The sequence below is a fragment of the Stenella coeruleoalba genome (assembly GCF_951394435.1).
Source record: "Stenella coeruleoalba genome assembly, chromosome: X".
NCBI lineage: Eukaryota > Metazoa > Chordata > Mammalia > Artiodactyla > Delphinidae > Stenella > Stenella coeruleoalba.
Window position 1 is genome coordinate 99233495 of NC_137152.1, and position 23086 is coordinate 99256580.

Below are 23086 nucleotides of genomic sequence, written 5' to 3' on the forward strand. Positions count from 1 at the left end.
TCAGTGGCTGCCAGGGATTAGAGGGGAGGGAAGTATGAAAAGTCAAGAGAGCAGAGGATTTTAAGAGCAATGAAACTGTTCTGTTTGATATTCTAATGGGGAATAAATGCCATTGTCCAAACCTATAGAATGTACAACACTAAGAGTAGACCCTAATGTAAATTATGGACTCTGAGTGATAATGATGTATCAATGTAGGTTCATCAATTCTAACTAGTGTGCCACACTTTGGTAGGGTATGTTGACAATGAGAGAGGTTATGCAAATGTGGGGGAAGGGGATATACTGGAAATCTCTGTACCTTCTACTCAGTTTTTCTGTGAATCTTAAACTGCTCTAAAAAAATTCTACTGTATTCAATAATAAACAAACAAATAAATAAAATTTTAAATCAACGTTTGCCATGGAGGAGGCCCTAACCATGATAATACTGATGCGAGACTCTTTGAAGAAACCTTTACATGTAAACATGACCAGAGTAGGAAAAAACCCTCCCCAGAATATCATGTAACCCCACACATCTTTTAATCCCTACCCCTCCCTTTCCTTTCGGTACCATATCTGGGTAAGTTGATAAAAAAAACCATGGGGGCTCCCTCCTTTTGTGCCAGTGAGACGTTCAAACCACACAAACCTCTGTCCATGTGCAAGAACCCACATACCAGCCCCACCCTCTAACTACAATAAAACCCCAAGCCAAACTCCTTTTCTGCCCATCAATCAATGCTTAGTTCTTCTTGGGAGCATAACATACTATGTTCTCCCCAGAAAGCCTTATGTGAGAAATAACCTTTCATACCCTCTAAGTATATCTGTGGCATCATCAGTCTTGTCATCTAAACAAATTTTGGGGTTAGAGGTCTGACTTATTTCTGTGGGTGACAATAATATGGGTGAAGGAAATTTTATCTTTAGAGTAGTATTCAAGTTATGGAATAAAGAAGGAATGATAGAATTAGAAAATCACCATATTGCAACTCTTAATGAATGAATGGGTCTAGTCATTGATCTGCTAACAATTCAAAAAGACAGATTATTTGCCTTCTGGTCGCAAACACAAACACCTCTTAAAATAATCTTCAAAAAAATTAATCTGAATCTGATCGTTTTGAGATCTAGTACAATTTACATGAAATACGGAACTGATTAAAACCTAAATGTTGCCATGGGGATAAAATTAACAAAATTCAGAAAGTGAAAGATCTATAGGACAAATAAATTGGTTTCTTAAATTTTAAAGGAAATTGGAAGAATTATTAGGGAAAAATCAGAAATTAAGAGGCTTAAAAGGTATATCATGTAATCACAATGTGAGGATTCATTCAGATCCTAATTTAAACAAACTGTCAAAAACATGATATTTATAAGACAATTTGAAATTTGAAAATTGCCTGTATATTTGATGATACTAAGAAATTATTGTTAATTTTAGGTATGATAATGGGTTATGTTATGGTTATGATTGTTAAAGTTATTACTTTGTATAGATTCAATAATATAATATCTTAGATTTATTTCAAAATAATATGGGAATTCATGGCAAAGCTCTACAAAAACTAACTCTGAATAAACTACAGAAAAAATTTCCTCAACCTGATAAAGTACATCTACAAAAACCCTACAGCTAATATGATATTTAATCATAAATAAATAAAACTAGATACAAAGGTTACATCTTCCACAATAACTCACTCAAAATGGATCATACACATAAATGTATTGATAAAATGCAAAGCTATAAAATTTCTAGGAGAAAATATAGGAGAAAATCTTTGTGATGTTCAGGTTGGTGATGAGTTTTAGGTACAACAAAAACAATATAGAAATAAGAATACAGAAAAAAATAAGTTTAACTGTATTTAAATTAAACCTTTTTATCTGCCAGACACTGACAAGAGAAAGAAAAGTTACCAACTGGGAGAAATTATTTACAAATCACATATCAGATGAAGGATTTGTATCTAAAATGTACAAAAACTATTAATATAACAAACTAAAAGTGGCCGAAAGATCTTAACAGACAGTTCATCAAAGTATATAGATGGCATATAAGCATATGAAAAGAAGCTCAATATCATTTGTTATTAGAGAATTGCAAATTAAAACAACAGTGGGGTATCACTACATACCTACTAGAATGGTTAAAATCTAAAAAAGCTGACAATGTCAACTGCTGAACAAGATGGTGTTGCTACACAAACATTAAAAAAATACTGTTCGAATTGTCAGAAAGAGAAGGAACTTACAAGATTTTGAAGCATGGGCTTTTGAGGAAAAGACCACAGAAGTTAAAGTGCCATTCTCACCAAATAATATCAAGAGTACATGCTATCTTCAGGTTAACCTTCATCATCTGGCTGAGGTAGTGTTTGTCATATCCTCCACTGTAAAGTTACTCTTTTCCCCTGCTTTCCATACTCTACTCTTTGAAAGCAAATCACTAAGTGACGTTCAAGGGGTGGGGAGTTAAAGTCCACTTCCTTGAGAGCACAGTATCTACATAAATTATTTGGAATTCTTCTGCACAGATTTGTCTATTGTCTCCATTTGTTTACTTCTTAAATCATTTACTTACTTCTTAAATCATTTATTTACATCTGTATAGACATTTATTTTATACCTTGACTTATAATCTGATGCTTATTTTAATTTTTACCCAATATTTACTTTATGATAGTTTGGCCATTGGACACTCTTTCAGGTGGCTCCTATGTCCTTTGGGCATACCCTCCATTGCTCTGTGTGTGTGTGTGTGTGTGTGTGTGTGTGTGTGTGTGTGTGTATAGACAAAGTTGAGTATTACATGTTTCAAGGACATAGGCAGAAGTTGTGTTCCTTGCTTATTGATAATGGTGCTAATAATAATATCATGAGAATAATTCAGACTACTTTATCTTCAGGCCTGGATATCTATGGATTCATTGATAGAGTTCCATATGACCAGACTGTTGTTGACACCGTGACTAAGAGAACATGCTTATGTGATCTTAAGTTCTAGGTGACATATATGTTTTATTCTAAAGTAAAATCTAGTCAACTGTGGTAATATCTCAGAAGTGTCTCCTTTGGGTTCCTCTAAATCCACAATGAAATCACACAAAAGGTCTCTTTTATTCAGTATAATTTGAGTGGCACAGAATAACCATGACTTTGATGGAAAGTGTGATTTCTATGTCTTTGATGACAGGGTTAATCAAAATCAACTGGAAAGATTGACCTACATGTTCATACCACAGCCTAGTTTTATGGATTGGTTTACTTGCTTATTACACTAGCCAAAAATATCCCTAATTGCTGTCACTTCATGGGAAACATTTTCAAGATTAGCAAAAAATGGCTTTTCCCCCTGAGATAAATTGGAGAATGCTATTCTGCCACAAATAGTCTCAGCTTTCCACTTCATTAGCCATGAAGAGCAACACTTTGCACTGAAATGAGAGATTCATTAGAATGGGTAGTAATCTGTGAATCCATAATGCCTCTACAAAAACTTACCCACACCCCAAATTAAACTGAGTGTGCTCTGACTACACCTTGCAGCTGAATTTTGAGAAATAAGGTGCATTTTACATAAATTGTAAACTATAATTCAGAATCTGTTCCTATGAGACCTCCTTTAAAGAGATGGGATTGATCTGGTACATTTATGGGGCTCAAATCAAGCCTGTTTAAGTAAATTAAAATTATCTCTATGATAAAAGAAAAATGTAACACAGTCTTAAATGAAGTCTCTATTCATTACTGATATCACCAATTCACCAGTCAGAATATAATGTTCTGATTTTAACCTTGTAACTAAGCTTCATACATTATTCTTTCCTATACCCTTCCTTGTTTATAAATAAAATAATGGCACTCCCATTTTGTGTATGTAAATGTGTCTGTGAGTGTGTGTGAAGAAGAGAGGGAGGAAGAAGGGAGAGTGAAAAGAGAATTTAATAACTGCTATGCTAGCATTTATATCTGCTATTTACTTCTTTTATATATGTCTGAGGCTTTTTTGTTTTTCTATTAATCTATAACTGTCTTTTTTGTGTTAAATATATTTTCTTTCTATACCATTTTCATTCCATTCTTGTTTCCTTTATTGTTTTCCAATTCATCTTCATAGTGGTTGCTCTAAGAATTACAATTAACATATTTACATCAGATTAATACCAATTTTATTTCAATTGCATACAAATAATTGCTCCAATTTAGCAATCTTCCTTCCCCAATCCTTGTGCTATTATAGTCATACAAATGACATCTTTTTATATTATAAGCCCATCAAAACACTTTTATAATTTTTGCTTTATGCAGTTATCTTTTAAATCAGAATAAGGAAAGAATTACAAGTAATAATACATTTCATATTCACCTATGTATCAATAGTTACCTTTACCAGTGGTCTTTATTTCTTTGAGTGAATTTGAGTTATTTCTAGTGTCCTTTATTTTCACTCTGAAGGCTTCCCTTCAATAATTCTTATAGGGCAGATCTACTAAAAGCAAATTCATTCTTTGTTGATCTGAGAATATATTTTCTCTTTCACTTTTGAAGTATACTTATTTGGATACAGAATTCTTGGTTGACATACTTTTTTATTTCAGTGGTTTTAGTATGTCATCCCAGTGATTTTTGGCCTCCATAGTTTCTAATGAGAAGTCAGTTGTTAATTTTATTGAGGATCCCCTATGCGTGATGAATCACTACTTTCTTGCTGCTTTCAATATTCTTTTTTTTGTTTTTGGCTTTTGACACTTTATGATGTGTCTAGGTGTGGATCTCTTTGAATTGTAATTCTTGGAATTTATTCAGATTCTTTGATGTGTAGATTCATGTCTCTCAGCACATCTGAGAAATTTCAGACATTATTTCTACAAATAATCTTTGTGCTCTGTATTACTTCCCTAGGACTGTAGTAACAAAGTACCACAGATTGGGTAGCTTAAAATAGAATATAATAGAATAGAAATTTAATTTGGGTAGCTTAAAATTTAAATTGGGTAGCTTAAAATAAAATAGAATAGAAATTTAGTGCTTCAATAGAAATTTAATGCCTCAAAAGAAATTTAATGCCTCACAGTTTTGGAGGCTAAACGTCTGAAATCAAGGTGTCAGCAGGGTCATGCTATGAAAGCTGTAGGACAAGGATTCTTCCTTGTCTCTTCCAGATTCTGGTAGCCTCAGATATTTCATGGTTCATGGCAGCATAATTCCATTCTCTACCTCTGAATTCACACAGAATTCCCCGTGTCTCTTCACATAATCCTCTCTGTGTCTCTATGTCCAAATTTCCCCATTTTAAAAGGACACCAGTCAAGTAAAACTAGGGCCCACCCTAATTTTAATTTCATTACTTCTACAAAGATACTATCTCTAACTAAGGTCACATTATGAGGTGCTGAGGATTAGGACTTCAACATATCCTTTCGGGGTAACACAATTCATTGTGTAACATGCCCCTTTCTCTATCATCTAGTGGATTCCCATTGTGTCTATGTTGCTATGCTTCGTTGTGTTTCATAAATATCTAAGGCTTTGTTCATTTTTTTTGTTCTTCTTTGTTTTTGTTCTTCCCCAGACAGGATAAACTGAACTGATCTATATTAAAGTTCACCAATTCTTCTGCCTGCTTAAATCTATTATGGAGCCCCTCTTATGAATTTTTCATTTTAGTTAATACTGTTTTAAAATTCAGAATTTGTATTTGATTCTTAAAAATTTCTCTTCAGTGATATTATTTATTTGATAACATATTTCCATACGTTCTTGTAATTCTTTAAATATGGTTTCATTTAATTATTTGAATTATATATATAATAGTTGATTTATTGTTTTTGTAAGTGAGCTTCCTCAGGGACAATATTTACTGATTGCTTTTTTTCCTGTGTATGGACAACACTTTTCTATTTCTTGGTACATCTCATAATTTATTTTTAATTTTTTTAAACATCGTTATTGGAGTATAATTGCTTTACAATGGTGTGTTAGTTTCCGCTTTATAACAAGTGAATCAGCGATATGTATACATATATCCCCATATCCCCTCCCTCATGCGTCTCCCTCCCACCCTCCCTATCCCACTCCTCTAGGTGGACACAAAGCACTGAGTTGATCTCCCTGTGCTATGCAGCTGCTTCCCAGTAGCTATCTATTTTACATTTGGTAGTGTATATATGTCCATGCCACTCTCTCACTTCATCCCCACTAACCCTTCCCCCTCCCCGTGTCCTCAGGTCCATTCTCTACAACTGCATCTTTATTCCTGTCCTGCCCCTAGGTTCTTAAGAGACACTTTTTTTCTTTTAGATTCCGTATGTATGTGTGAGCATATGGTATTTGTTTTTCACTTTCTGACTTACTTCACTCTGTATGACAGTCTCTAGGTCCATCCACCTCACTACAAATAACTCAATTTTGTTTCTTTTTATGGCTGAGTAATATTCCATTATATATATGTGCCACATCTTCTTTATCCATTCAACTGTCAGTGGACATTTAGGTTGCTTCCATGTCCTGGCTATTGTAAATAGAGCTGCAATGAACATTGTGGTACATGACTCTTTTTGAAATATGGTTTTCTCAGGGTATATGCCCGGTAGTGGGATTGCTGGGTCGTATGGTAGTTCTATTTTTAGACTTTTGAGGAACTTCCATACTGTTCTCCATAGTGGCTGTATCAATTTATTATCCCACGAACAGTGCAAGAGGGTTCCATTTTCTCCACAACATCTCCAGCATTTATGGTTTGTAGATATTTTGATGGCCATTCTGACCAGTGTGAGGTGATACTTCATTGTAGTTTTGATTTGCTTTTCTCTAATGATTAGTGATGTTGAGCATCCTTTCATGTGTTTGTTGGCAATATGTATAGCTTCTTTGGAGAAATGTCTATTTAGGTCTTCTGCCGATTTTTGGATTGGGTTGTTTGCTTTTTTGATATTGAGTTGCATAAGCTGCCTGTATATTTTGGAGATTAATCCTTTGTCAGTTGCTTAATTTGCAAATATTTCCTTTGATTCTAAGGGTTGTCTTTTCATCTTTTTTTATGGTTTCCTTTGCTGCATGAAAGCTTTTATGTTTCATTCGGTCCCTTTTCTTTTTATTTCCATTTCCCTAGGAGGTGGGTCAAAAAGGATCTTGCTGTGATTTATGTCATAGAGTGTTCTGCCTACGTTTTCCTCTAAGAGTTTGATAGTATCTGGCCTTACATTTAGGGCCTTAATCCATTTTGAGTTTACTTTTGTGTACGGTGTTAGGGAGTATTCTAATTTCATTCTTTTACATGTAGCTGTCCAGTATTCCCAGCACCACTTATTGAAGAGGCTGTCTTTTCTCCATTGTATATTCTTGCCTCCTTTATCAAAAATAAGGTGACCATATGTGCGTGGGTTTATCTCTGGGCTTTCTATCCTGTTCCATTGATCTCTCTTTCTGTTTTTTTTGCCAGAACCATACCGTCTTGATGACTGTAGCTCTATGGTATAGTCTGAAGTCAGGGTGCCTTACTCCTCCAGCTCTGTTTTTCTTTCTCAAGATTGCTTTGGCTATTTGGGGTCTTTTGTGTTTCCATACAGATTGTGAAATTTTTTTGTTCTAATTCTGTGAAAAATGCCAGTGGTAGTTTGATAGGGATTGCATTGAATCTATAGATTGCTTTGGGTAGTAGAGTCATTTTCACAATGTCGATTCTTCCAATCCAAGAACATGGTATATCGCTCCATCTGTTTGTACCACGTTTAATTTCTTTCATCAGTTTCTTGCAGTTTTCTGCATACAGGTCTTTTGTCTCCTTAGGTAGGTTTATCCCTAGGTATTTTATTATTTTTGTTGCAATCGTAAATGGGAGTGTTTCCTTAATTTCTCTTTCACATTTTTCATCATTAGTGTATGGGAACGCAAGAGATTTCTGTTCATTAATTTTGTATCCTGCTACTATACCAAATTCATTGATTAGTCCTAGTAGTTTTCTGGTAGCATCTTTAGGATTCTCTATGTATAGTATCATGTCATCTGCAAACAGTGACTGTTTTACTTTTTCTTTTCTGATTTGGATTCCTTTTATTTCTTTTTCTTCTCTGATTGCTGTGGCTAAAACTTCCAAAACTATGTTGAATAAGAGTGGTGAGAGTGGGCAACCTCGTCTTGTTCCTGGTCTTAGTGGAAATGCTTTCAGTTTTTCACCATTGAGGATGATGTTGGCTGTGGGTTTGTCATATATGGCCTTTATTATGTTGAGGAAAGTTCCCTCTATGCCTACTTTCTGCAGGGTTTTTCATAAATGGGTGTTGAATTTTGTCGAAAGCTTTCTCTGTATCTGTTGAGATGATCATATGGTTTTTTTCCTTCAATTTGTTAATATGGTGTATTACGGTGATTGATTTGCGTATATTGAAGAATCCTTGCATTCCTGGGATAAACCCCATTTGATCATGGTGTATGATCCTTTTAATGTGCTGTTGGATTCTGTTTGCTAGTATTTTGTTGAGGATTTTTGCATCTATGTTCATCAGTGATATTGGCCTGTAGTTTTCGTTTTTTTGTGACATCCTTGTCTGGTTTTGGTATCCGAGTGATGGTGGCCTCGTAGAATGAGTTTGGGAGTGTTCCTCCTTCTGCTATATTTTGGAAAAGTTTGAGAAGGATAGGTGTTAGCTCTTCTCTAAATGTTTGATAGAATTCACCTGTGAAGCCATCTGGTCCTTGGCTTTTGTTTGTTGGAAGATGTTTATTTTTTTATTTTATTTTTTGCGGTATGTGGGCCTCTCACTGTTGTGGCCTCTCCCATTGTGGAGCACAGGTTCCAGACGTGCAGGCTCAGCGGCCATGGCTCACAGGCCCAGCCATTCTGCAGCATGTGGGATTTTCCCAGACTGGGGCACGAACCCGTGTCCCCTGCATCGGCAGGCAGACTCTCAACCACTGCGCCACCAGGGAAGCCCTGTTGCAAGATTTTTAATCACAGTTTCAGTTTCAGTGCTTGTGATTTGTCTGTTTATATTTTCTATTTCCTCCTGCTTCAGTCTTGGAAGGTTGCGCTTTTCTAAGAACTTGTCCAGATTGTCCATTTTATTGGCATATAGTTGCTTGTAGTAATCTCTCATGATCGTTTGTATTTCTGCAGTGTCAGTTGTTACTTCTCATCTCCTAATTTTGTAATGAAAAATTAAAATAATGTAATAGAGCAACTATGGAAATCAAATCCCCCACATGGCTCTTTATGATTTTTGTTGTTGTTGCTGTTAGCATTTAGTCACTTTCTTTGAGTAATTCTGCAAAGTATTCTTTGCGATGTGTGGCCACTGAAGTCTCTTAGGAAGTTAGCTAATGATTGGGCAGAGATTTCCTTAAGTGCCTTGAGCTAATAGATTTCTCAGTCTTTGCCAATGGGCTCTGAGTGTTGTGGCACACACCTTAATTGCCTGGCAAGCCATTTATAAAACTGATTGAGCCTTTACTTCACGCTTGTATAGAGCCTCAAGGTCAGCCAGAGGTGAGAAATTAGGACCTTCTCAGATTTTTCTTAGCCTTATGCACAGCCCTTATCATATGCATGGCCTTTTAAATAATCCCTGAAATCTGTTGAAACCTTTCACAGTCCCCTATAGAAATCGAATTCTCCAGTTGTTGCATTTAATTTTGTGGTCAGCTTTCCATTAGACGAACTGGTATCACACCTCAAACAGTTAGGTTGTCAAACAATTGCAACTGATTGTTTTCAGCAAATGCATTATGGCTGTTCACAGAGTTGGATCTTAGTCAGGTCAAAGAAACTCAAGCCTTGAGAATGGAGCTTTTTGGGATCTTCCAGACAGGTCAAATAGTGGCAATTCTCTGAGAATGGGCCTCTGGAGAAGTTCTAAATCCATTTTGCCCTCTTCTGATTTTCACAGCTTTGAGAGTTGTAAGGGTGTTAGTTTTCAGGGCTGTTACAGATTAAAGAGAAAAGTGTGGGGGCAGGGGGAGTAATAGGCAAGTAAAAATGCCTCAAAGCTCACTAATCTCACTGAGATTCAGCCACTTTTCTTGAATAAAAGCCCCTTGGATTGTCGCAAGCCTTTGGTTAATTTACAAGATTTCTGCAAAAGTTGATTTTGACAATTTTTGCCAGTGTTAGCTTTACTCTTATTGAGGAGCAATTTTTCAGAGGACCTTACTCTGCCATTCGAGAAGTGCTTCTTAGTTAATTCTTTCCCTCAGATAATCACTTTGATGACTACTTTTTCTAGTTTCATTTCCATATAAGGGTAAAGTCAGGTAATTTTGACTAGAATGGTATATATCCCAAATCTCTTATGACCCATATTTATACAGTCCATTTGTTAAAAGAAAATGTCATTTCTCCCATCATGAATTTTTATTGTTAAGAATTGTCTTAACTTTGTAATATGGGTAACTTTCTTACCCCACCCACATAGATGTCAATTTTGAGCCTTCAATTTGTCTGATCACATGTGTGACTTTTTGTTTTAGGTGGGAGTATATCTTATAAATAAGTAAATGCTAACTAATGAATTCCTGAGTAAGGTCATGGTATTCCTAGAATTAGGAACAAATAAAGCACTAAAATAAGATTTCTAACTTTTGATTTCTGGGCTGAGAATTAGACCTGTCTAGAGAGGCATATGATGTAAGAATTGCCTTAGAGAAGAGAGAGATTAAAATGGTGTTAACTATTTGTATATCTGTGCTATACTTCAATGGAAAGAAAAAGTCTAAGGAGGGATAAAAGCCCTCTACATGAATTCTATCTAGAGTATGCTAGGAATCTCAAACCAAAACATAGCCTTTCATCACTCTCACTTGTTCTCCTCACAAATATCTAATATTAAAATATGCTTCCTCATTCCCAGCACCTCTGATCATCCCACTCTACTTCCTTTTGAAATATTCCCTTTTCCACATTACTTAAAACCTCATAACAAAGCCATAATTATATGACTTTTTTACTATATTTTACAATCGTTTCTCTCCCTCCACTGTAATTTAAGCTCTACAATGGGAGAGATCTTTTATTTTTTTTACTGATATTGCCCAAATGCTTGAGATAGTGTCTAATGTTCAGTACATGCTTAGCAAATATTTACCAAATGAATAAATGGTTGAATGTATTAAAATAAAAAACTTGGATTGATGGTCACAGCCTTGTTATCCCTGTTAAGTGGATTATTTTATCTAAGTGCCTATGAAGGTACAAGAATTGTGTAAACTAAACTCTTTCCCTTACATCATATTCTATCAAGAAATTGATGAGATTTCTTGTCATACCTTTGCCTGGATGCATTTTTGGTAAAAGGAGCCATTTCAGGGTATAATAAGCACCTACCCAGTGTATGATGAATGTCATTCACTAAATCTTTGAGAAATGAATGGATGATATTAATAGGTAGAAATAGAAGTGCTCATCTGAGTCTAATTTAGGACATCTAAATGTATATGTCTAAATTATCACGACAACAGTTTTCACTGTTGGGCAGCTAGTTTATATTTTTTCTGGCCAGCAGGCAGATAGTATAGATATATATACTAGGTCTTAAATTTCTCATCTGTAGCCTTCTGTTTTGCCTCTGACTTATCTACCTATGACAGAGAACCTAGAACTCTTTTTTTATATAAAAAAACCCCACTAGCATCTTTATTTGTCAACAGTAGCCACTTAGAAAATGCAGTAAAGAGCATCTTATCATGATAACAACAAAACGCTACGATTAACTTAATAATAAATGTGCTAAAGGACTCAATATTTTGTGTGTAACAACAGAGAACCTAGAACTCTTGAAAGCTTTCACCTTTGCCAACTATTGTGTCCCAGGCCATATACTTTTTGAGCTCCTATGTAAGGGAATTGCCATTTCTTCTCTGTACATTTTACAAAGAAAAATCATATGATTTTTAGTATTGTTACTTTGGTGTTGTCTAAAGAGTTATTTAGCTTTAGAATCTACCAATATGAAGGTCCCTGACACTTTGTTTATAACTTGCTTTTCTCATGTTTTCTAGTATTTCAGAAATATTTCTTATTTGTGTGGCAATGGGAAAAAATTATTCTTTGGTTCCTTTTGCCTTTTCAGTTGTTAACTCGACACGTTACTCCTTACATAAAAATTCCCAAACAGTTGTGCCACTCAATTACACATCATATAAATAACTCCCGTCGCAGAACAGAAGATGACAAGCATGAGACCACAACTATTGGTGGAGGGTTATTAATTCCCTAGAAAGGCAATTATGCTTAAATATAAAAGAATAAAGAATTCTAAAATCAGAAATTAAACGTTAATTGAGACCTAGGGCCATCTGCTAACAAGCCTTTAAAATGTTTTTAAACATGATGATTGTACCCACCTAATAATGATCACAAAAGAGGTCTGGCTCCTTTTCTAAGTAGTAAAACAAGCCTGTTTCCTGCAAGTTGTGTGACTGTAGGTATAGGTGAGGAACAGGAAGCTGTCTTCCAACGGTGGTTCTTAATGAGGGCCACACCGTACTTAGTGGGCATTTGGGAAACGTGTAGGGGGTGTATTTAGGTTGTTACACTGATGGGGGTTTCATGATGTACTTAGTTGATAGAGGTTAGGAAATCAAGATGTCCTACAATGTATGGGACAGACCCACACAGCAAATAATTGCTTTACATTCTGCATGATTTCCAACTATATTCACTTACTCACATAGGAAAAAAACCTGTTTAAAAGTACTTGAATCTAGAACCTACTATTTTGGGGGCATGGCTTTAACGTACATGGAATTTTCACAATTAAAGTTCTTGAACTTATAAATATCTGGCAACGAACAGTGCAGACCACCTTAAATCAAAAATAACGGGTTAAAATGGTAAGAAAAGACTTGTAATCTGAGCTGGTTTGTTCTGGCAAATCACAAGTTTCGGCTGCCTAGTTGAATTGCTGAGTTTTTGTTTGAATATAACTTTTAAATAACAAAAATAAATTTTTGAAAATATAAGACAAAACAGGATTTTACATTTGGACATGCACAGAATGAAAAGTAATGTAAATTAGGAAGTAATCCAAATAGGGGCAACCCAAATGTAACACTTTTTCTCTCCATACCAAATGAGGAGTGGTTGAGCTTTAATCCAGTTTCTGTTTCTAGGCTGTTAAATAAGACCTGATAAGCTACCCATAATATACTCAAAGAACATTTAGGAGTGGAAATAAGTTTCAGTTCGCCTGCCATCTTCAAATGATTGAGAGCTGACTATCTGTAGCGCTGTGTTAATAACTGTGCTTTTGACAAAACAGTCCAGAAATTTGGGATGTGTATGTTAATGATAATTCCATTGTTACACATTTGGTTTTATTCCAGATCAAAACCCTTAGTGTCCTCCTTTTCTCTTTGTCTCACACTATACATCCAAAGTGCCAGAAAATCCTTTCAGTTCTATCCACTAAATAGATCTAGAATTTTTTTAACATCTTTATTGGAGTATAATTGCTTTACAATGGTGTGTTAGTTTCTGCTTTATAACAAGGTGAATCAGTTATACATATGTTCCCATATCTCTTTCCTCTTGCATCTCCCTCCCTCCCACACTCGCTATCCCACCCCTCTAGGTGGTCACAAAGCACCGAGCTGATCTCCCTGTGCTATGCGGCTGCTTCCCACTAGCTATTTTACGTTTGGTAGTGTATATATGGCCATGCCACTCTCTCACTTTGTCCCAGCTTATAATGACTTCTTGGCACTGACATAGCCATGAGCTTGATTCAAGCAACCATCATCACTTCCTTCGTTTATAATAGCCTCCTAATTGGTCTTCCTGCTTCTGACCTTGACCTTCCGCCATCTATTCTCAACACAAAATCAAAGTAATATTGTTAAACATAAGATCATTTTACTTCTCTGCTCAGAATTGTCCAATGGATTTCCATTTCACTCATGTCACCCAGAGTAAAGGCCAAATTCCTTAGTAAGATTATAAATCCCTACATGATCTGGCTCCATTAGCTCTCTGATTATGTTTTTTACTACTCTCTTCTTATTCACATTCAGACACATTGGGATCCTTGCTGTGCCACAAATACCCCCGGCATCCTCTCACTTCATAGCCATTGCACTTGCTGTTCTCTGTGCTGGAATGTTCTTCCCCCAAATATATAGGTACGTGACTAGTGCCCATATTTTCTCCAGATCTTTACTCCAAAGTCATTTTCTTAATGAGGACCACTGTGGTTACTCTATCTAAAATTTGAAACCCCTCTGACAATTTAATTTCCGTTATCATAAACTAGGTTTAATTTTTCCCGCTTAGCACTTACCACTATCTAAAATACTTTTTTATTTTGGCTTATTTATCTTGTGAATTATCTTCCTTCCCCCACTACAAGTTCCACAAAGGTATAGTTTTTTTCAAGACTGTATTCCTGTTACCTAGACTTTTGACACATGACACTCAAATATTTGCTAAATGAATTAGGGAAAGGACAGCAGTAGGAATGCTCATGTATGATATGAGGAGAGGCTCTTGACCTGAGAGAGGAGAAGTGATACCAGTGTGGGGTTCAATTAAGCCTTCCACTTCTTATCAGGAAATATAAAATACAGTGAGACTTTGTATTTAGGAATCCAGGCAGAAATCAAAAGAAACTGAAGCAATCTGGCCCTCAATATCTCTTTACTGGTAATAAAATATCTTACTCAAGTTCTGTAGGTAAAAGAAAAAAATGTATTGCAGAAGAGATCCTTCTAGCAGAATGGCAACACCATTCATTGATCATGCTAGTCTTTTCTACTGAACTCAGATAAGGTTTTATTTTTATTTATTTATTAACATATTTATTGGAGTATAATTGCTTTACAATGTTGTGTTAGCTTCTGCTGTATAACAAAGTGAATCAGCTATATGTATACATATATTCCCATATCCCCTCCCTCTGACCCTCCCTATGCCACCCCTCTAGGTGGTCATAAAGCACTGAGCTGATCTCCCTGTGCTATGCGGCTACTTCCCATTAGCTAGCTATTTTACATTTGGTAGTGTGTATATGTCAATGCTACTCTCTCACTTCGTCCCTGCTTACTCTTCCCCCTCTCCACGTCCTCAAGTCCATTCTCTACACCTGTGTCTTTATTCCTGTCCTGCCCCTAGGTTCTTCATGACATTTTTTTTCTTATATTCCATATATATGTGTTAGCATATGGTATTTGATTTTCTCTTTCTGACTTACTTCACTCTGTATGACAGACTCTAGGTCCATCCACCTCATTACAAATAACTCAATTTCATTTCTTTTTATGGCTGAGTAATATTCCATTGTATACATGTGCCGCATCAGGGTGGGTGTATTATTGTTTAACTATACCCTTCTTTAGGACATTCCTTTTTCTGCTAGATAAAAAAAATCTTCAGCAGCATCAATGTTCTTCATTTCATGGTATCAGCACTGGCTTCCACTGTCTTAAAAGTTTCCTTGTATCAGCCTCCCTGGCTTAGAATCCTGGCATACTATTTTTGTCTTTCTCCTCCATTAGATAACTTGAACCCATGCAATTTACCTTGCTGCTCATCAGGTGGCCCCAATAATTCTATCCATAGCCTCACAAAACACATACCAATAATTTATACAGAACTCCCTAGCAAGGGACCCACTGCATTCTCCATCCCTTCCAATAATTCAGGGAAGAGGCCAGCCTACTTCAAAGACCTTGGGCACATAGAGTTTAGGGACAAAACCAGGGAACAGTGACTCAAAAGATAGCCACTGCCTATTTCCAATATTGTGCTAGAAACCAGTTCTGTGGTAGAAAAAGAGCCCTGAACTGTATCATTTTCCTATTTCTGATGTGTAAATATAGCCACTATGGTCATTTTCAAGATACCAGTGTGACATCACTGAAAATTGAGAAGTACTAACAGTTGGCTCTCTCTACGTGCAGAATCCATATTTCATTGTTACATTGGAACAGCCTTATAAATTATGACATATTTTTCAACTTTTTTATGCTTTTTATTTCAGTAAAATCCTAGATCAGTGTTTCTCTAACCATGATTTTAATCCTTGGACCACCATCATCTAACTGGTAAGTTTGTTAAAATGTAGAAGTCTAAGTACCATTCCAGACTTAAAGTGTACCTTAGAATCCATACTTTTAACATCTTCCAGGTGATTCTGACGTACACTAAAGTTTGCCATTCACTGTCACAAATGCCCAGTTCCATTTAATTACTATGAAAATGTATACAACTGTGAACTGAAGCAGCAAAAGCTTAAGGTTCAGTCCTCCCAAATAGTAGATGTATCAGTTACTACTATGTCTCCAAAATGTCTATCTGCATCAAAATTTAATGAAAACATGCAACTATCTACATTATTTCTGATTTAGACTTGAGTTAGAATCAATCTCCCTGTATTAGTTTTCTAAGACTGGATATCTGAAAGAACAGAAATATATTTTCTGGCAGTCCAAGATTGAAATGTCATCAGTGTGGTTTAATACTGAGGCTTCTCTTCTTGATTTGTAGATGGCTGTCTTTTCCCTTTGTCTTCACATGGGGTCTTCCCTTTGTGCATGTCTATGTTCTAATCTCCTCTTCTCATAAGGAGACCAGTTATATTGGATTAGAGGCCACCCTAATAACCTTATTTAACCTTAATTACCCCTTTAAAGGTGCTATCTCTAAATACAGTCACATTCTAAAGTACCGGGGGTTATAACTTCAACATATGAATTGGTGGGGGGACACAATTCACCCCATAAAATTCCTAAATAAGCTAAAAGTAAGAAACATATACAGGAATTTATACTGAGCCATTAAATGTGACACATAGATTCAAGCCTGGAAATATTTAAGCATCTTCGCTTTAATATATCTGGCATCAACAAGTGTTAGCCTCCCTGTCACAATGAGCCATCAGCTTGCAGAATGTCTCTGGCATGAATCCAAACACACAGACCTTTAGATTTCATAGAACAATTCATTCACTTATAAAGATGAGGACTAATTCATAAACATCTTGTGGAAAGCTGAAGGCAAAATGATATTTATTCTTTAGTTGATCAAAATTTTGCTTCATGATTTTGGGAACTTGGGGGAAAATCTCTCTTTGAAGCAGAATCAGAAACCTGTTCTTTCTCTTGTAATACTAACTATAATAGGTACAAGTTATACCCTCAACTTATAAGAAATTTTCCAAGAAACAGATGATATTGAAAGCTTTTCATAATTTTTTTTCACATACCTTTAAAATGTGTTGTTCAATTCTAGATGGTTATTCTATTTAAACTGCACCTCTTGCTTGGCTTCATAGCAAACCTAGGGGCAGGACAGGAATAAAGATGTAGAGAATGAACTTGAGGACACTTGGAGGGGAAAGGGTAAGCTGGGACGAAGTGAGAGAGTATCACTGACATATATACACTACCAAATATGTAAATTTTTGATTTATAATAATCACTTGAAAATATGATTCCAAGTAATCTTCAAGAGTGCTTTACCATTCATTTATATCCTCATTCAACATTAAACAAATATTTTGGGGGCAGCTATCTTACATTTTTGTGCTAAGATCTGGAGGGTACAGATGTGAATAAGTCATGCTCTTGTCCTCATGAAGCTCACAGTTTAATGAGAGACCCAAATAATGAAATATGTGCTATGATAAACATACGATCACAACGTTATAGGGGCAGGGAAGAGAAATTGATTAGCTTTGCCTGAGGGAAGTGGGGCAAGTTTCACAGAGGGTAGTATGTTTTATCTACATCTTAAAAATGTAGAAGAGGGGAGAAAATTCACTCCAATGAGGGCAAATAGTGTGTAAAACACTATGTTACTAGGGAAGTTGCAAATGATTTTATAAGCTAATGGTGAATGATGGAGCCCAAAAATGTAGACTAGATTCACATCATTCAGAACTTTGTACACTGTACTGAGGTGTTTAAATTTTATTCTAGAATCAAAGAAGGGTTTTATCTGTGATGTGTTATGATTATATTTGTGTTCTAGATTCCAAAACTGAGCCCCTGATCTTCCCCAACTCCAAATTTGTTTCTTACAGTCTTTCCCTATCTCAGTTAACTCCATCCTTCCAGATATACAAGGCTAGAATCCTTGAAGTTATGTTTGTATCACTTTTTCTCTCATGCCCCACATCCTGTCAGGAAACCATCTAAGTTCTATCTTAAAATTATATCCACAATGTGAACACTTCTTACTCTCTTTCACTGCTACCAAGTTCACCATCATGTATTTCCTGGATTATTAAAATAGCCTATTAACTTGTGCCCCTGCTTCCACTTTCCCCCAGCCTTTCACAACCAGATTTGTTCTCAACATAGAAGTCAGAGCAATTGGGTTAAAATATTCAGATTATGTTACTCTTTTGCTCAAATCTGACCACTGACTTCTACAGGGGAGCAAAATTCGCCACCCCAAAATGTATCTCTTTGGCATGATGATTAATTTAGGCTGATAATTTTTAAGGCCCAAACAACTCAGGAAGAATCTTTGACCTTCCCCCACTAACTGCCTAAGTGAATGTAGATAGAGGACCTGTTCCAGGAAGGGTTACCACCATAGATAACTAAACTATGAACTAGGTATGGTAAATGGGGATGAACCTAGCAAGGTCTATTTGTTAAAATTCCTCTCTCTGTCCCATTGTCTCTGCATGGCCCAGCAAACATTTGTTTACTAAACATTTGCTTTTCCACCTCCATGTGCATTGCCTTCCTCCCCTTTGAAGTCCTGAACCACATCCCCCAACATCTTCTTTTGTTTTTAGATGAAGATGGTATTTAGGGTGAGGGTTTCAGCCATGTTGATGAATTATCAGTTTTCCTGGGTCTCTCCCACGTATCCATGTTATTAACCTTTTGTGTGATTTTCTACTGTTAACCTGTCTTATGTTAGCTTAATTCCTAGACCAGCCAGAAGAACTTAGAAGGGTAGAGGAAAACTTCTTCCTCCCTGACACTTCCCATCTTACTTAGAGTAAAAGTCAAAGTCCTAAACAAAGTCCTAAACTGCAGTTTCAATGAACTGCAAAGTCCTAAACAATCTGGGTCTCTTTTAGTTTTTTAACCTAATTGGTAACTATCCCTCCTCCCCTATTTTCTCTTCCCCATATACATTGGCCTCCTTGCTGTTCCTAGAACATGCCACACACATTCCCACCTCAGGGCCTTTGCAGTTGCTCTTTCCTCTCCCTGGAATGCTCTTCCCATTGATATCTACGTGAGTTTTTCTCTCACCCCCTTCATTCAAAAATCACTTAAGTAATATAAGCCCTAAACAACTATTTGAAATTTCACTCCATCCTTCAATACTATTGTTCTTTCTTCCGTCTTGAATATTTTCCCCATGGCACTTATCACCTTATGGTATACTATACCATTTACTTATTTAGATCATTTATTATTTGTTTATTCCCACTAGAGTATGATCTCCATGAGGTCAAAGGTTTTCTTTGTTTGCTTGCTTTTATCTTTGCATATAACATAATTCCTAGAATGGTGCCTGATATAGGAAGAGCTTAATAAATATTTGTGGAAAGTTGAATGAGACTCTAGAGAATAGTGTGAATTGAGTAGAAAGAATCAGTGAGAAAAATTTTTGCAGTACTCCACAATGTTTGCATTAATAACCATTTATTGAGCTAAACATCTACCATGTATTCCACATTTTTTCTAGTTTCTTTGAAGAGTAGGAATATATGAGAAATCTCTGTATTATGTGAAATATTAAATTAGTTTCTGCCAAACTGCATGCCTATTACTTCAGGATATCTTACTTCCTGACACTGCAATCACCATTTTCAAATCTTCTAATCACATTCAATTTAACTTCCAGTTTTATCACTTTTGTTTCTTTGCTGTATACTCACCTCTGTTGGTCAATTCCCTTTTTGGATTATCCATTTTTATAAAATGTTACATGGGTTTATCATTGGGAGACAGGAGGTAGCACAACTACACATTTTGCTGTCTGTGCATGAAATGAATAACAGATACATAGTGACCAATCAACAAAAAATGTTGAAAGATATGGCATGATTAATAACTGATCATAATGTGCATCTTATTTACATAGTGATCTGTGGGATGAAGAGCTAGCAGCAAAGTTTGCACTTTATGCAATTACTCATAGTTAATATAACACAGTAACAAATTTAAATTGTCATTTAGAGCTGGTGTTATTTAAACTGTGAGTAACCAGAATGTAAGCATATCAGATCCTTGCAAAGCAAGGGCTCTCCATGTGTATATGTATCTGAATATGCACGTGTGTGTGTGACTGTATGTCTGTATGTGTACTCCATAAAAGCACTATAGACATACATATGGAATATTATGCAATTTTAGTTGTTTTAAATTTTACAAAACGATTGTCGTGCTGTATTAAATTTTGTGAGATTTTTTTTTTTACCTACATCATATATTACAATTGTATAAAGTACATAAATCTGTTTCCAAGTTCTCCACCCTATTCTGCTTTCTTTACCTATACCAAATACCACACATTCTTAATTACAATAGTTTCATATTAAGTTCTGATGTCTGGTAAGGCAAGTGCCCCTTCCTTGTTTTCTTAACCCATTATTCTTACTTAGAAATTTTAGGATCGTCTTATTAAATTCTAAGGAACAAAGACTGCTGGTATTTTTATTCAAATGCACTGAATATGTAGTTCAACTTTAGGGGAATATGACATGTTTACTATACTAATACTTTTCCTATGTAAGCATAGTATATCTTTCTACTCATAAATCCTAACATTTGGGTTGTTAAAACTATTCTTAAGACCATTTAATAATGTTTCCTTTAGAAATCATACACACCCTTTTGTTGGATTTTTTCCAGATACTCTATATTCTGTGACATTATTATAAAAGGTATTTTATTATTAATTACATTTTCTACTTATTTATTTTAAAATCAATTTTAGTAACATGTTTCCAATAAAAGTTGTCATATTTTTTCAAATATATTGGCAAATTGTTGTTCATAACAAATCTTTGATTCTTTTAATAGAGTTATTTGTAGTAAAATGTTATTTTGTTGTTAATATCATCTAACTATAGTGTCTCAATTATTTGGGGCCAACATTGCCACCATTTTGTCTATTTAAGTATTATTTTAGTTTGTTTAAGATATATTATAGATTACTAAATTAAATATCACATGAAAATTAGCTGAAAAAACTATAGTATTATGTCTGTGCTCTGCTCTTTTTTTTTTTCTTTAACAGCAAAAGTCTCTCTTCTGGAAGTGACTTTTGCTTTTTATTGGGTGACTTATTTATTTACTTATTTATTTATGGTTGTGTTGCGTCTTCATTGCTGCGCATGGGCTTTCTCTAGCTGCGGCAAGCAGGGGCTACTATTCATTGTGGTGTGCGGGCTTCTCATTGTGGTGGCTTCTCTTGTTGTGGAGCATGGGCTCTAGACTAATGAGCTTTAGTAGTTGTGGCACACGGGCTTCAATAGTTGTGGCACGTGGGCTCAGTAGTTGTAGCTTGCGAGCTCTAGAGCACAGGCTCAGTAGTTGTGGCGCACAGGCTTAATTGTTTCGCAGCATGTGGGATCTTCCCAGACCAGGGCTCAAACCTGTGTCCCCTGCAATGGCAGGTGGATTCTTAACCACTGCACCACCAGGGAAGTCCATTTGCTTAGTTTTTAAATGTCTTCCTAAATGTGATATCTTCCTACTAACATTAACTAATATACATTTAGGACATCTATATTATTACATTTCGGACAAGGTTATCATTAACAGTAGTAGATATACATTCATTTTTTTAAAAATCTTGCTGACAATTTCAAATATTTTGGATGACTTAAAATAGCTGATTAGGTCTTTATTATTTTTTATCACATAATTGGCTGATGGAGAGGTTCTGTTAGCCATAGGAAAATTGTCATTTTCTGTGTTTCAGTTATGTTTGCATTATTAGTATTATCTTTAGCTTGCAGATTTGTTTTTTTTTCATAATTCATTAACTGCATTGCACTGAAGACAAATGAGAGAGTATCAGTGTCAACTCTCTGCCCTGTAAAGAAGGATGAAGTGTGTTCTAGGCCAAGGGTATATCTGCAAAGTCCCTAGGCTGGAAAAGCACAAAATGTGTTCTATGAAATAAGCAGAAGTCAGTGTGTAGAGAGTTAGGAGAAACCGCTATCAGGAAAGGTGTTAGGAGCAAGTCTTTTCTCCTAATAAGAATATATTTGTCCTCAGGGATCTCATATTAGTGTTTGGCAAAAGCCTGGAAAGAGAGGATATTTTGATCTACAGCCTTACTAATAATCCCCTTAATAATGCTATGTATATCCCATTCCTTTGCAAAATTTGGGAAACAAGTACATAAATCCTATCTAGCAACTTCTGTAACACAGAATACAAAATTTCTCCTGGTTCCTTTATTCCTGGAGGTGAAAATTAAGATATTAAATGGATGTAATAATGCCTAGTCTGTAGAACAAAACAGGCGGAAATAATTAGCCAAGGTAAGTTTTCCTGCAGCGATCACTACATCATAAGGGACCTAAAATAATCCACCAGAAATTTAAGTCTCCTCCTTTCAAAACTTTCCTCCACAATGACATCTGCAAAGAAGGATTCTGGCATGAGCAGTTTCTGGCAGTAGTTAATGTAGATTGAAGTAGCAGAAATAGAAACCATGAAAATTGAATGGAATATAGGTATAATCATCCAGGAAGATGATAATGAAGCTTGTATTAGGCTCAAGGCAATAAGAAAATAGCAAAGAATCAGATTCCTGACAGAATAGTAAACTACCATCAATTGCTGGCTTTATACCATGAACCAAACATAGAAATTCCAAAACCAATCAACAAACAAAACCACAAAATGCCAGAGGTGTCTTAATAAATCTGTTAAATTAATACCACCTGTGAGAATTCTGTAGCATGATAGAAGTTAACTGTGTCCTAAGTTGGGAACGGGTGGCAGGGAGAGGAGAAGTAGCTTATAATAGTTGAGGCTGGAACCATGGGTAGAAGATAGGAGTTTTGTTTAGTTTTGCTTTTTAATGTCTGTCCTTTTTATCTCTCCCACATATCCTTTGGCAGACAATTAGCTTCCCTGTCATCATTGCAAGAAAGAAAAATAGTCGGTAGGG

The 23086-nt window shown here is 35.6% G+C and overlaps 1 long non-coding RNA gene across 1 annotated transcript in view; it reads right to left on the minus strand.

Moving 5' to 3' along the window:
• The window catches only part of LOC307180051, a 461286-nt gene that overhangs the window by 6968 nt on the left and 431232 nt on the right, over nucleotides 1-23086 (minus strand). The window contains exon 4 of the long non-coding RNA XR_013825654.1: nucleotides 17187-17260. This is a non-coding gene — a long non-coding RNA (uncharacterized lncRNA). The remainder of the gene's footprint in view (nucleotides 1-17186; nucleotides 17261-23086) is intronic.